The 16,629-nt window shown below is 42.4% G+C and overlaps 1 protein-coding gene across 1 annotated transcript in view; it reads right to left on the bottom strand.

The window, feature by feature from the left end:
• The window catches only part of CHSY1 (chondroitin sulfate synthase 1), a 102,596-nt gene that overhangs the window by 70,820 nt on the left and 15,147 nt on the right, over positions 1-16,629 (bottom strand). The gene's annotated exons all lie outside the window — the stretch shown is intronic.

The following is a 16,629-nucleotide window of genomic DNA, read 5'->3' as shown; positions in this document are numbered from 1 at the left end:
TGCTAGCGCAGTACCGCTCAGCTGAAAATTCAGGGTTCTCCCTGAGAAGGGCTTTATTAGCAAGTTTAGCATTAAACCCTTTCAAGCAACGCTCAAAGGTCAGTTTTCTCCAGCTAAAGACAGCAGCAGTTCTGCACAGTAACAAATCTATTACTGTAATGTGTCACCCACCACAGAGTAACTGACACGATAAAGTGTTTGTTAGTGAGGGATTCTGCAGCAGGCTCAGACAAAGATTGCTTTGTCTCACATTTCCTAGAAATCAGCTAGCTAAAAATCACATCCCAAGCTGTATCCATTTACGGCTACAGGACAGTCTAAACCGTTCACTGTTTTAGCTGGATTACATTAACAATTTGCCCCTGTGGCACTCAGCTGTCTGCCTGATCTTCGATAAAACAGGATACATGTGGACATCAGGTATGTATTCAATTTGAGGTCTGTGTTATAATCTCTTGTTATTTATTACTGTTAACTTGATGTATTGCCAAACTGCCTCCGCCCAGGGCCTAGACACGGGTCTGAGCAGGGTAGTGATTTGATTAATATGAGCTTATTGTAGATCTGTGAAGTCATCTGAAAATCTGTGAAGTCACCATTATTGCACAGACAGAAATAAAGTTTAGATTAGCTCCAACTGTCTAACATGTCCTACTCCAGGGGTTAGTGTCACGAGTTATTTTCCCCCCTTCCTCACTCTTCATGCAACACTGCTGCACTTGGTAACAGCTGAAAAGGTTAAAATGGCCACTAGCAAGGCATTTTCTACAAAGCAACCTCTATTCTGGAACACTTCCTTCACTGGTCTGCAGAAGACAAAGTTTGTTGAGCTTCAGGGCAGACTAAAGCTCAGGTTTCAGTGGTAGCTGTGTTACAGCAAAAAAAACGAGGAGTCCTTGTGGCACCTTAGAGACGAACAAGTTTATACGGGCATAAGCTTGCGTGGGCTAGAACCCACTTCAGCAGATGTATGAAGTAAAAGATACAGGAACAGGTATAAATACATGAAAGGATGGGAGTTGCTTTACCAAGTGTTAAGTCAGTCTAATAAAATAAATCAATTAACAGCAGGATACCAAGGGAGGAGAAATAACTTTTGAAGTGGTAAGAGTGGCCCATTACAGACAGTTGACAAGAAGGCGTGAACAACAATAGGGAGAAATTAGTAGTGGGGAAATTAAGTTTAGGTTTTATAATTACCCAACCACTCCCAGTCTTTATTCAGGCCTAATCTGATGGTATCTAGATGGCAAATTAATTCCAGTTCTGCAGCTTTACATTGGAGTCTGTTTTTGAAGTTTTTTTGTTGAAGAATTGCCATGTGGGGTCTGTTATTAAGTGACCAGAGAGATTGAAGTGTAAAGCTCACTTATACTCCACCTCATTTGAGTTTCTCCACTTGTAGAACTGTGGACTGGACTAGGGCAGCTCGGGTTTGTTAAGTGCTGGACAAGCCCGTCTATCAGTGTTTTCTACAAGGAAAAGAAAAAGCACCAAAATTCAAGAATGGATCTTTCTAGATGTTCCGGGCGTGAATCAGGAGTTACCGTGAAATGTTCTATGGCTGGTGTCATGTACAGTAGGTGGTTATGATGGAGGAGCTTACTACTTTCTTCTGGCTTTAAAAATCTATGAGTGAAACCGAATTGTAAAGCAGACTGAAAGTACACTACAGGAGCGGCTGCTAAAGCACCCTCAGTTAGACTCCCCATACAAGCCAACAGCTGTTTGAGGTGTCAACTACCAGGAACAGGAGTTTGTTCATGCCACACTATGACAAACCGACTCTCATAGAAATGAACTGAGGCTTCATGGACTCTAACCAGAGTAGGGTGACCAGACAGCAAATATGAAAATTCGGGACAGGGGGTGGAGGGTAATAGGAGCCTACATAAGAAAAAGACCCAAAAATTGGGACTGTCCCTATAAAATCGGGACATCTGGTCACCCTAAGCAGAGTTGGATCAAGCCCTACAAGCCCTTCTTAGCATCTATCATAATGCACAGCAGGCTAGGATAACAGGGTGGCTAGAACTAACTAACTGCTTATGTAGACCCGCCGACCAGGTAGGACCTCAAGGGAGATAAAACTGTTTTAAGTCACATCTAGTCTACTATCCAGTCTGTGATGCTTCAGGGGAAGGCACAAGAAACCTTGTACTAGGCAGATGTGGGATAATTTGCCCTCCCCCCCCAAGGTCTAATATTAAACCTTAATAAAAAGATAGGTCTTCTGCAACAAGGTTCTATATACTGTTAAGTGTTTTTGTGTTTTTCTTATTAAAGCATTAGTTACCACAACGCTTGATATTCTTGTTATCCATGTAGGTTACCACTCCCTCTTTGAACCTTGCCAAGTTCTTGACATCCTATGGCAGTGAGTTCCACAGGCTGTGTTGTGTGAAAAAGGATTTCTTTTATCAGTTTTGAACTTGCCACTGTGCAAATGCATTGACTGTCCCTGGTTCTTATGAATCAGTACAGAGACTCAGTCCTTCCACTCTCGACACCAACCATGAGGCAGTAAGAGGGAACTGAAGAGGCGTCAACCCACACTGCCTAATATAACCTCACCTGAGACGACATATGATGCACATGCAGGTCAATGGACACTGCTATGAAAATCAGACTCTGGCACATGTACACCAACGTTTGGAATATATACATATACATATACACACATACATACATACATATACATACATACACACACACACACACACACACACCACTCGAAGAACCACATCCTCTCCCCAGTGTTTTGCTTACAAGGTGGGATCTGACACATGATTAGCATGTACCTAAAAAAACCTAAACAGACTGATCAGTTGCGTCATTTTTCACAACCAGCACAGACAGCAGTGGCCCTTCCTATTCAGTGGTTCTCAACTTAAATCGTCTCAACCAAGGGCATTATTTTAGAGCTTCAATGCACTGTGAAAACCTGCATTAGCAACAGTGAAACCTACCACTGGATTATGACCCAGTGTACCATAGTAGTCCACGAAGGCAGGGGCCCCTCAATAGATATGGTCATCCATCCTGTTACCCACAGCGTGATCCAACTCCCTACCATGTTCATCACTGTGCATCGTTCAGGCACATAAGTGCTCCAAATCGGATTTGATTTTGGGTCTTGTCACTTTTGTGCAGGACAGAGTTTTGCAGCAGTGCCAAGACTGCGGACTTTAAAAGTGCGTGCTTTATCCTGGTGGTATTCTTTCTGGCCTGGGGGAGAAAGAGGTAGGGTTGATCCAGGTATAGAAAGGTTAGTGGATTCCTGTAGGTGCTTTGGAGATTATATCTGTGACATGGCAGGGAAACAGCTGGTAGCATGCATTTTTCTTAGTGTACTCTGGAAGATACTACGGAGTGCCAGCTAACTCATTAGTACAAGTTTAGTTAAGCCTAAAATCGGACTAATTTCCCAACGCATACCTCTGATCTTACAATACATTTCTTTCCCTAGCTCCCTTCTGCCTGAGCTTCAGCTCCCAATAGTAAGAGACTTCCTGCAACTGAGCCCATGTGGATTTAAGGTTCACACCTTTCCCAGCTCCTCATCTCAGCCCAAGTTCCTTGATGAGGGCACCTCCTTTTCTGCTGGCAAATATCTGCTCTCCATCTTCTTATGATAATTGTGGCCTCTAGCAAAGGCTGATAGCTGAAATGGCTGTAAAAGAAAGACACCCTAGCAACCATATTCTTTTAGCAAAAAGCCTGGTCACCTGAAGCAGCAGTTATGCAGGAAAGAGGCAGATCCTGCAACATCCGACCAGCAAGCATTCAGCAGACCACAGCATAAGAGAAGCTGCTCTAGTCTAGTGAATTGGCTACTGCAAACAGAATTGAAGGTTTCACCCTTAGAAAGTTCCCAGGATGTTTGGTTCTATAGCAATTCTATTCCCATCTCCAGCTAGCTCAATGTTTTTTATTTGCACTCCATTCCACCATTTGTGTTAGTTATCAGTTCCTTAAATTTCATCCTCTCCCCCACCCCCCCCCGGCTTCCCACCCTTCTGCTATTGACAAGATGCTGGTTCCTTGCCCCCTCCATCCTCATTTCACAAGTTTGCTCACAGGAGCTGTTGAGATGCATTTTGATTTGATAGATGAGTGTTTAGACTGCAGACCAAGTTTGCCAGGATATCCTACCATTAACTGTGTTGAGGAACCAACTTGCAACTAGCTGTCTGGACCCTAAATCATAGGGATGCCAACAGATCAAGTCTGCATCTGCAGAGAGTCTTCTGTTTTACTTCTATTTAATTTCTTTCATCCACATCGACTTCAATGGGAGCAAAGTCAGGCCAGCACATTCTGTTGCGTGGCTGGGATTTCAGTTTTCTGGCCACCAGTTAATTCGGACAGAACACATGGTTTCCTGGAGCAAGAGGAAGAACATGTTTGCTCAAGTTTCTCTTCGTGTCAGCCCTGACTATGGAATTTTAATTGAAGTAACTAGAAAAGGAGGAGTCAGGACCCCCTGTACTCTAATTCTTGCCCTGACAGAGCCTCCTTTGTGCCCTTGGGCTAATCACTTAAACCCCTTTGCAAGATCATTGTAATTATCACAGAGGTGCAGTAAGGAAAAGGTGTTTGCAAAACACTTTGATGCTGAAACACTTCATAAAATTCCAGACACAGGATTACAACTCCTCTCAAAGTACAAATGAATCTTTTCCCCCAAGTTTCTTGGCGGTCAGGGTTAAAACTTGACTCCTTCAAGCTTACTTGAAAAACGCACAGCATTAGACCATCTGAAAGTGAAATACGTTTCAGCTTCTCATCATCTTGTGAAAGAGGCCCACTACATGCCTGAAGTCTGATCAGTTGAGACATCTGAAGGATTTTCAGTGAGTTAAAGAGGCATAGTAAAAACTGGTAAGATGTTCTGTTCTCCCTATACTGGAAGAACATTTCTACAGGAGAATAGAGCAAGGGTCACCCAAATAGTTCACAACAGAACCCCACACAGTCCCTATGTGTGGTGCAGCATTACAGAACTGTAGTGTGCACATGACAGATGTAGCACTTTTCAGGGATACAAATACAGCAATGGTAATGGAATGTACCATGCATCAATCACAAAATAAAATGGGGCAGTAGGTCTCAAGTAAACAGTGTCTTTTCTGCCCGTAACATTCACTCTATGAACCACTGAACAGTCTCTTGCACTGTATGAAAATCTGCGTGGTGCACTGCTAACAGAAGCGAAGGAACCTTGGTCTCCAAGAACCCACCCATGACATACATACACCTCTACCCAGATATGACGCAACCCGATATAACACGGGTTCGCATATAGTAACCCCAGGGCTCCGGCAGCGGGGCTTGGGCAGCCCTTTAAATCACCACTGGAGCCCTGTCGCTCTAACCCCGGGGCTCTGGCAGCAGGGCTCGGCCAGCAATTTAAAGGGCCCGGGCTCCCCGCAGCGGCCGGAGCCCGGAGCGCTTTAAATCCCCGCTGGAGCCCTGCCGCCGCTACCCTGGGGCTCCGGCGGCGCTTTAAAGGGCTTGGAGCTCTGGCTGCTGTGGGGAGTCCCGGGCTCTTTAAATCACTGCTGGAGCTCTGCTGCCGCTACCCCGATATAATGGGGTTTCACCTATAACAAGGTAGGGATTTTTGGCTCCCAAGGACCGCGTTATATCGGGGTAAAGGTGTACTTCAAAAGAAGAGACACCATTTTGGAAACCTGATAAAGAATTGTGTCAGCTAATATAGTTTTTCTACTAGTGTGGATAGATAGGTGTATTTTAGAAATCTCCTGTTGGCCCTAACCCCAAATGCTGCTCTCCTTCCATGCTCCCCCGTAATGCTCCATTCGATCCCAATCTAGATTGTCCCCCTATGCTTCCCTCTGCCTCCCTACCCCACTACTAGTCCCCAATAACCCCACTTCTTACCATGCCCCCCTTTACTGCCCTCAACTTTTGTACAGAGATATGTATCCATTCTAATGGATACAAATATAGATATCAGCTTTTAAAAGCTGGATATAGCAAGAAGTGGAGGGTGCTAATGGGGAGAAGAGTACCTCCCCCTCCCACATATCCCATCCCAACTGGGGCAATGTATTACAGGATATCACTGCCTCAGAGTTCGCATATCTCAAAAGGCAGCCAGTGCTAACAGCCCGGGGGTACCAAAGCAGACTTATGACTGAGCAGGTACAAAAAACCCCCTTGTGCCAACTGAAGAGGAACAAGGCATTATCTGGTTTCAAAGTAGCGGCCTTGAGCGCCTAGTGTGGTAAACATGTATTTATATAGAACATTAATTCTGGAATTTGTTCTCCTTTTTTCTACACAAGAACTCCAGCTCTATTCCTTGTTTAATGTTACTTCTTGTTCAAAAAGATTCACTTTCAGAGCACCCTGCTTTGTGACATTATGGACGCCGCAGCAGGATCAAGACCTTGGGTTGTAAGCTCTCTGGGGCAGGTGTTTGGTTTCCTACATATCCTTAAAGTGCCCAAGCAAATGAATGTCACTGTATAAGTAATGAATACACATTATACCAGTGGTTCTCAACCAGGGGTACACAGAGGGGGTACATCAACTCATCTAGATCATAGAATATCAGGGTTGGAAGGGACCTCAGGAGGTCATCTAGTCCAACTCCCTGCTCAAAGCAGGACCAATCCCCAGACAGATTTTTACCCCAGTTCCCTAAATGGCCCCCTCGAGGATTGAACTCACAACCCTGGGTTTAGTTTGAGTTTTACAACAGGCTACATAAAAAGGCACTACAATCTAAAATTTCAGACAATGACTTGTTTATACTGCTCTATATACTATACACCGAAATGGAAGTACAATATTTATATTCAAATTGATTTATTTCATAATCCTATGGTAAAAATGAGAATATAAGCAATGTTTCAGTAATGGTGTGCTGTGACACTTTTGTATTTTTATGTCTGATTTTGTAAGCAAGTCGTTTTTAAGTGAGGTGAAACCTGAGGGTATACAAAACAAATGAGACTCCTGGAAGGGGTACAGTAGTCTGGAAAGGTTGAGAGCCACTGCATTATACTACCAAGACAGACAATATTGCTGCAGTATCTGGGCTGTCTGAAGTGTACTATGCATCCAGAGGAGGCTTAAGGCAGTTCAGTGGAGGCAAACTAACACTCTCTCCTTCATTCCACAATAATACAGTGGTGACATAACCCGCCAAAACATTTAGTTTTATTTCAAATAAGGGAGTTACTGCCAAGCAATTAAACCCATTGAAGGCCTAGAAGGGCTGGTACCTTCATTAGCATTAACTTATTCTTGGAGCAGTGTTCTAACCCGTCACACTGATTTACAGTTATGTATATCAAAACTTGCCCACTATTATTCATGAAGCAACTTGTTCAGCCTTTTAGAACAGATGTTGAGACCAACTTCAAGTGCCAGTGCAGGCACACTGGGATGGAGAGAAGTATCCATATGCCATACATGCTCAGTATTTCTGAAGGTATAAAGGAAAAAGCTACTCCAATTAGTCAGAATTTGCACAGTTATGTGTCTTCCCACTCTTCTTACTGCAGTGGAGGAAGACAATTCACCTCTGAAACCTCAGAAGATTCTTACTAGGACATTTATCATCATCTTCCTGTATTATTTAATAGGAAAATGCTAGCCTTCAAGCTTCAAAATGTTTAACTAAGATCTGCAACCTATTTGTTAAGCATCAACTGTGTTCTCTGCAGATACCTGAAGACTCTCTCTTTCCCTGAGAACTTCACAGACTAAAGGCTTGTCTACACAGAAATAAATCTGGAATAAGGTAATGATTCCTGATTAATGCCATGTGTGAGTGCTGTTATTCCACAACAGTGCCTTATTCCAAATTAGTTCAATCCACTTATGCCAATTCTGAATAAGACACTCAGAGTGGAATATGAGAATCCATCATGGAGTTAGTTAGGAATGGCTAATATACAATAGTTCCCCATGTAGCAAAGCCCTCAGGCCCCAATTCTGCAGTCAAATAGGATCTGGCATGGCTGGAGAAACCTTCGCTAGCAGATCCAAATGCAGGAGTGGGGGCCTAACTAGGATAGTGGAACGTCCTCTCCAACTAATTCAAAAACCAGAACACCAACACAAATGTAGAGTGCAAACCCTAAGTGAGTAGATCAGATCTGATGCACACGCGCAAAAACAAAACAAAATTATTGCACCATCAATATATTTGAATTTAAGCTAACTTTGGCTATTTGTTAATGAAATTTCAAAAATCATACAAACAAAAAAACCCGACAACCATCTGTAACATGATTTGCCAGTTAACCAGATTCTCAAATTTCCCGCAGGTGAAAAGGAAAACTAGAGTCAAGTTTGTATCATTATTATTGTATGTGAAGTTGCTCAAACATATCTGAAGGTCATTCTTGACCATTCGTTTGTTTCAAGTGGCAATACAAGCAGAAATCCAATTTAAAGCAAGAAAGAAAGAAGAACTAAGTTTTAAGTGCAACAGGACCAGTGAATCCTCTTCCAGGTGAAATTTAACAGCAAGCTTTCCAAGAGTTCCTAATAGTACATGCAGAGAAATTGGGGACACTTAGAGGTCATGGTGTCCCAGGTAGGCAAGAACAAAATGCCTGCCTACCTTTTAGATAATCAGGATTTCTGGCAAGATTTTAAGACTCCAGCTGATAACCATGAAAGTTTACACCATCAGGAGTCCAGATAAGCTTTTAAACACAGGAAATTAGTGCTAAGTGTTTAAAGCCTTTTAAGACTCAATTAAAGATACATGGCAGCCCAGTAGATTAGAACCAAGTTCCATTTTCCAAATCAGAGGGCTTCAGGGCACAACTCACAGCAACGCTTCAGCAGGAAACTTGCTAAATGAGAGGAGGCTAGATACATCCTGAACAACTACATTCTCCATACGATGGACAGTACAAACTGCAGTCGGCAGATTATGTAGAGAAGAGGGGAGATCTTGTACAGCGTAGTACACCGCAGAGTGTTAGAAACGTTCCTTTTTGTGACAGGGAGCTGGTGCTGTAGATTGCTGTTTCACAGCCACTTTTATCAGTAGCACTTCTCTACCACAGGGCTGGAACCTCCACTGCAGTCCAAAGCCAGGCTCTAGCTTACCATACAGAAACCTTTTAGTGTCGTGTGTATGGGAGGGCTAAGGTATTCAGTTCCCATTACTCATTGCAGCTGTACATCTAAACACGCTGAAGTTTCATCCCAGCCGAGTCAGCAAAAAGGAAAAACTGCAGCACTAGTGGATGTCTGTATTGCACAGACAGTGACCTTATAAAAGGAAGCTGTTGAAGCAGAAGGAGATTTATTTTTTTTAAGAGACCTAACAATTCTTTTCAGTATTTTTCCCCCTTTTCTTCTCTCAATTTGAGGCAGATAAGAATGAAAAAAGATCAGGAACACTAATTGGGAAGGTACTAATAGAACATGCCAGGGACTGATCCTGCTGTATCAATAAATATAACTGACAGTTTACTAAAGCCTTTGTATATACTAGCATACCATGACCAGCAAAGAGAGCTGCTTAGAAAGCAGCTGTTTTAATGATACATCAGGATGGAGATATCTACTGTATATAATTTTGTCATGCTGACTTCCCAACAGCATTAATAAAGGCCCTGGAAACAGATTAGTGCTCCTGGCTTTTACAAGGTTGGTTGTTTTGGAGCACCCAGGACTACAGGTATAGTCTACCAGGTCTAGCTCTAGTCTAGACAAACCCAGCACACTGTTGGTGCTACATTAAAAATAAGTCTTAAATAGTAATAAGACTGAGGGATTGAAAGCAGGTCCCCCTCTTCACATTTTTTTAAAAAGTGAAATTTCACTTGACATTAAAAGGGATATGGTCAACTAAAAAAGCAACCCTAAAAGCACTGTGCCTATTACTATAAGTGCCACCTAAGAGTCTAGTCTTTGTTGTAGTAATCTCTCTTTATAGTTTAACTGCTTTGTGCATTTGACAAGTTCGCCTAGACAGTGAAGCAGACTATACAGAGCTTCCACTTTGTTTTGTGTGGGCTTCTCACAATGAGACAGCCATTTAAAAAAAAAAAAAAGTGCTATTGCCAACCCATAAAGATTGGCAAGACCGAAGGGATCGTTAGGGCAGGTGTAGTATCCAAAACTTAAACAAAAAAAACTGACTAGATTTCAAGTTGATTGTAGATATACTATCAAGTCAATCAAGACCCTTTTCTAAGAATTTATTTTTACACAGCTTTTCCATACTTAGTTTTAGCAAATGGGGAGGATGCATACAGGGGACACTGGGAGGGAAAGAGAGTAGAAATTTATTTTGCATATTGACAGAGTAACTGTTATAAAGTTCAGACAAGGGGAACCACATATTTCCCCCTTCTCCAATGGTTTCTCAAGTCTTCACACAACTTCTCTCCATAAGTACATGTCTGAATTAAGAATCTGGGATATGGAGCATTCTATTAAAGTTCTTTATCCAGCAATGCAATAAAATCTTTGCTGAGCTGACTGTACACAAGACAATGACTAATCAGAAGACTGAAGGAAGACCTAAGGTACTTTTATTTTTATGCATGGCATCAGCAGAGACAACATTTCATTGTTCAAGTTTCAATTTTTATAACCTTCAGCTTAGACATTACCATAGGTCATCTAATTAAGACCAGATTCCTCTGTGTTCTCATGAAAACTGGGTCAAACCTTAACAAAACAAAAAACCCCGACATTACATACAAGTTGAATACGAGTGCACACCATACAATTCCCTCCTCCCACTCCCAACAACAAGGCCAGGAGTCAAAACAAAAATATTCGTGCTAAAATTGCATATATACAAAATGGAACTGTCTCCAGGGTCTTTGGGTTCAAACAGCAAAGCAATCAAAATACTTCACAAACCTCAAACTTCTTCTTTAAGGCTTTGCTGATCTGCGACTGCAGAAGTTACTAAAAAAGGCTTATGAGTTTTCAGTCAGATTTTGCTTTCTTTTAAGTAACTTAGACGATGTAGAAGTTACAGTTTGGATGTGGATCTCCCATTCCAAATGCCGAAACCCTCATCCACCCTGTGGCCTTCCTGCATCTATGTAGAAGCTTCCTCAGCTTTGACCTCCCTGCTTCTCCCCTCACCAATCTGCCAAATGTGCTGTTATTAGAGTTATGATGCTCTGCCCACCTCCCTCTACCTCCCCCAAGCTCTTCACTGGTTCCCTATTGCCTGCCGCATCAAGGTCAAGTTTTTTTGCACTCATTTCCAAGGCCTCGCGCAATTCTGCCCCTGCCTACATACGGTCACCACCTATTCTTGTCCATTGTCTCTCCTGCAAAGTACTTGTTTCTTCTCAGCCATGCACACAGTACTTGAAATCCATTCTTCAGCTCCTATATGCTAAACGGAATTGCTCTTAAAAAGAGCAAGCAGACTTCCATGAAGTCTTTCAATGACAGTCCCATCCAAGTTAGTACAGTTTTTTAAACTGTACTACTTCAAGGTTCTCTCCAAACTAATCATTGTATACGTACAGATGGTCTGCATCAGATTCAGACTCTACGCACCTTGTGCGTGGGTACACATGGCACCACGTACACAGATGGCATCAGTTTATAACCCTGCTATCCCATGTTTCCCAAGGACAGGTTTATTTTAAGAGTAGCACATGGCCTGAGGTCAGAATGGACTGCATGTCAGAGACACACTGATGTAAAGCAATACTGAAGGCCCGATTTCCAGAAGTACTGACCTCAGTTGGAATCGTGGACACTCAGCATTGTGGAAAAATGTTGACGATGACAAATTCAAGAACTGACATGACGCTACATTGGTCCTTGAGGTTAACAAGACACATGCAGTACCCTGCTTCTCAAAGGTCTTCACAACTCTATTGTAATATACATCAGACTAAACAGGCAAGTACAGAATATTCCAATAAAATCTCATCAGGACTCTGATGCTGCACCATTAGAGAGTCAACCGGAGTTCTGCCCTTGAAGTTAATGTAGCATAGGACCACGCTCTAAGTGGGCCACACGAAGCTAGTCAGCACTGCCAGTCAGCCAGTTAGTCTCCAATAGTTTGACACAGTGAAGGAGAAGTTTCTTTCTCAAGAGATCAAGTATCAGAGGGGTAGCCGTGTTAGTCTGGATCTGTAAAAAGCAACAGAACGTCCTGTGGCACCTTTAAGACTAACAGATGTATTGGAGCATAAGCTTTCGTGGGTGAATGCCCACTTCGTCGGATGCATTTCATGGGCATTCACCCACGAAAGCTTATGCTCCAATACATCTGTTAGTCTTAAAGGTGCCACAGGACGTTCTGTTGCTTTTCTCAAGAGAGAAACCCACAGAACTGGAGACTAGTCACATGCTAAGAGTTGTATATTTGTCCCCTAAAGCCAGTACTTCCTGTTTCCCTCCCTAACCATCACAGGATTTCTCTGAGTTCTGGCCACTTTAGAGCCCATAAACAACCCCCACCCCCCACCCACCCCCGCGCATTTGAGAGTCTTATATACAGGAATGGAAAGTTTGGGGGATGCTTACATCCCTATCTGATGGATTCATAATTGGACCTCTGTGAATCTGGCTATGGGACAAACTGCTTTTTCTCAACCCACAATAAAAATACAACACTTGACTCTCCCGGACTTCCCTTACACTACCTCTCACAGGTAAAGAGGTTTTGAAAATGTGTTTTCTATTTTGATGCTTTGGTGTGGAAAGTACTCCCCACCCCAAGACACTGCTAGGTAAACTAGAAAGCCGGGCTTTGGAGCTGTGCTCCAGCTCCAGGCAAAAACCTGCAGCTCCACTGCTCTGGAGCTGCTCCGCACTCCAGCTTCAGGCTCCGCTCCAAAGGCCTGCTAGGAAGTGGAGTTTCTATTAAGACACATGGACCAGTACATTTTTAAAAATGACTTTTCAGGTCTAGTTAAAATAGAATTAAGCATGTAATGCTTTTCTTTCGAAAACATTATTCTTTCGAAAACCAAAGTTTCCAGTAAGAGATTTTCACCAGGGCACAACACTGTCTAGGTTCTTATTCTGCACCAGTCACTGTAGTATGAGGAAAGAAAAGTGTTTGACACTAAGAGAGCAAAATGGTGCAAATGGATTGTATCAGAACTGAGGAAAGTTGGATGCATATGCTGCAGCTTTGCCAATTACCAGCAGTTATAACTTGGATAAAAGTAATCAGGATTCCTATAAACAGGAATCAAACTCTTTACATAGTATTTTTATGGCAAGAGCAACTACCAAAAAATGCATCACCTACTACTGAAAGATGATCCCACAGGTGAGATGTTGCTAAAGAAAATACAAGACTCAAAATGAAACTCAAAATAGAAAAGTTGACAATTTTTTTAAAAATGAAAGCCCTGCAATAGCCTTGCATCAGAACGGAAGCTAGCTTTCTTCAGTATGAGCAACTGAAATAGTGCAACATTGTGCCAGTGTACCAAAGGCAGAAAGTGAACTAGCCAGTCTTCACTCTCCAAGCAGAGAGAAATGCAAAGTAGTAAACTAATAGCGAAAGAAAAGATTTGAAACACAGGTATAATCAAATATTCTCTCCTCAGCCCTGGCAGCATCCCTTTAAGATTGAAATACCTAGATTCTCTAGGACTGTGGGGTCCAGTCCTCATGGGATCAACTCAGCCCTTTATCCTCCCCAACGCAGAAAAATTAAGCTCCACATACTTTATGCTGGGGATGGGGAGGGGTGTCAGGTTTTGAAAGAGAGACCTTATAACCTAGGTCCTGTCTGTTCTCTGTGGACATATGATATTCCATGGCCCTGTTAGTCCTTGGTATAATTTGTCCTGTCACCCTGCTGTCATGCAATGTGTTGTGCCCGAATTATTGAGTGGTTACTCCCATTGACCCTAGGAGGTGGCTGCATTTCAGTTATTTGTTAAGCACAAATGACAGGTTCAGCACTCTACCACACACACAAAAAAGGAACAATCACTGATAGAGATCTTACAACCTCAGACACACCAGAGAAAAGATAAAACCCAGAGAAGGGAACAACAGACAGTGCTAGCCTCCCCTCCCCCGCCCTTCCCCACACCCCCCTCAAGCATTCAGGCCAACAAAGTTTATTCACAACTTGTCTTGTGGGCATCATGGAAGTAGTGAGTTTACATGAGACTTGTAATGAAGAAGATTGGTAGCTTAGTGGAGTAAACTTCATGAGTAAGAGGCAGCACAGAAGCCAGCACCAAATGCTGGAACGAAACAAGACGGGTTTCAAGGCGGATATCTTTGATCAAGCAGAAGGTACAGGAGGAACAAGAAGATCTAGGACCAGACATGTAGGCTGGGACAAAGCTTTGATGCAGCAGTAGAGGGGTGTCTAATGGTCAGGACAGAAGAGGACAGTTTTGGTGGTCATGCTGTGCCTGGAGCTAAAAGGGAGAGGGAGGTGTAAAGAAGGCTGGACAAGAGGTGGTTGCAGTTATCCAAACGTATGTGATTCCTAGAGTGTCAATAAGGGTAATGGCAATGGAGGGTAGAGAGGGGGAAGATACAGGGCCTAGCAGAGTTTCCCCCAACGATGTTCCACAAACGTATGGCAAAGTACTGGTAAACACTTGCTCACGCAAGAAGCCCCTACGGACATCAGTGAAATTACTCACGTGAATAGGGGCTTGACGATTTGGACCATTAAAGCACTTTGGAACTCTTCTAAATGGAAGTCATGAGCAAGGATTTTTTTTAAAAAGCAATTAGGGTCTAATTTGCTAAGCCCTGCAAGAACTGTAAAGAGGGAACTAATTCGAGGTATCCTAAAGAATGCAATACTAATACCCCCAGAAGGCAGGGGATGGAATAACTGTTCCTTCCACCCAAAGTCTGTTGCAATACAATGCATTGCATTTTAGGCATCGCTTGCTTGACACTCATGAATACACTTAAGACATGGAAAATGTTGCTTAAACACTAACCTTTCCTAACACAGCTGGTTAAGACAGCTGCATTGCTTAACAGAGCCATTGTTTTATTTTACATAACATTCCCTAGGCACATTTAATCCAGTTATCCGGGCATGGAGGGAATCAGACCAAAGACCAAATTATGATAGTTTTTAAATAAAAAAGCCCTCAATGAAATGAAAGTGCAGCTACTCCCTAAAGCAGTAATGTGCTTTCATCATTGAAACTGCTACCCAGCCATTCCTCCCTCCCAGGGAACACTAAACCTTAAAAATTACTCCTGCAGTGTGAGAGAGAATGTAAGAGTTCATGCTATTTCCCCCCCTCCACATGCTAATTTTAGATATTCCACCACATCTGTGAGAAAACATTCTGAACAGCTTAAAAACACTCAAGCATTTTGCTTTTCCTCAGCATTATTTGCAGTCTAGTTCTGCTACGTCACGCACTTTGTTTTGTTTTTCTAACCTCCTTAAAGTGTGACCGCTCCACAAATGATTCAAGATTTCATGCCAAATCTTGGTCCTACTGAAATCAATGGCTGTTTTGCTATTAATTTCAATGGGACCAGGATTTGAGCATTTAATAGTTTCAAGTTATACCTGATGTAGCTATTTACATGGAAGTTGTTTCAATAGTCTGCTCTAGGCCCAATAACTATTTTAAATAGGAGAACTAAGAAAGAAAAAAAAGTGGTTTGATCCTTTTCTCTGTAAAGCACCTAACACACTAGTAAATCATTTCAGGTCTAGAAATATAGAAGTGACAGCACCACTGCCGTTCTAGAGCTCATCTTTGCCTGTGTCCAGATTTCATTTTTTATATACATGTGACAAGATGAATGCAGATGAAAAGATCTCTCCATCTCAAGGACCTGATCCAATGCCCATTGACTCCACTGAGCTCCAACTGGGCCCACAAAGCACTAAATGGAGAAGCAATCAGTAATTATTTCAAAAATTTAAACCATGTCGCTGTCAAAATGAAACCAAGTCAATTCAAGTTAATAGCAGCTTCAGGTACTCTCTCGGACTCAAGTCCCTCTTTCAATTTCTGTGGTTTTACAATTTTCTTTTTTAAAAACTCCCCCCATTGCTATGTGAGAACTCACAGTTAGGGAAAACTATGCACAGAGCTGCCAGACACACACAGAGTATTCCTTTGGAACAAAAATATGAGTCTAAAGCAATCTTCCTCTGATCTCTTATCGGTAGTAATCTTCAGTATTCTTTCCAATACTAGCAGAAGTGTGATTAAGTTGGTGTCCCTTTAAAAAGAACTGAACTCACGCTTGGCCACATATTTAGATTCTGTAGGGACAGGCTTTTACAGAACTCCAGATTGATGGAAGTGATTCCACTGTATTTTTATTTTAAAAACTCCTGTGTAAGCAGTTGAGCAGAATTATTCTTCTACAATACTTACAACCAAACTCTGACGTCTAGAGAACTGTTATCCTCATGGACAATTCAGATCCATAAAGTGTAAGTAATAAACATAATAGAAGCATAGTAAACAGCAGGTTGTGAGTTTTTTGAGATCCTGAAGCTGCAATCAGATCTCTACGGGCAGATTTCAGCAGTGGTCAGTACAGGGGGGGGGGGGGGGGGGGAAGGGGTGGAATAAGCTCCTCTGAAGACTAGTCTCCACCCACAAAGTCCAACAGCAGGAATCACCAAATATCCAACAAGTAACAGAATCATGCCTGAGCCAT

Source organism: Chrysemys picta, chromosome 10 (genome assembly GCF_011386835.1).
Source record: "Chrysemys picta bellii isolate R12L10 chromosome 10, ASM1138683v2, whole genome shotgun sequence".
Lineage (NCBI taxonomy): Eukaryota > Metazoa > Chordata > Testudines > Emydidae > Chrysemys > Chrysemys picta.
This window is presented reverse-complemented; position numbering and strand designations above follow the sequence as displayed.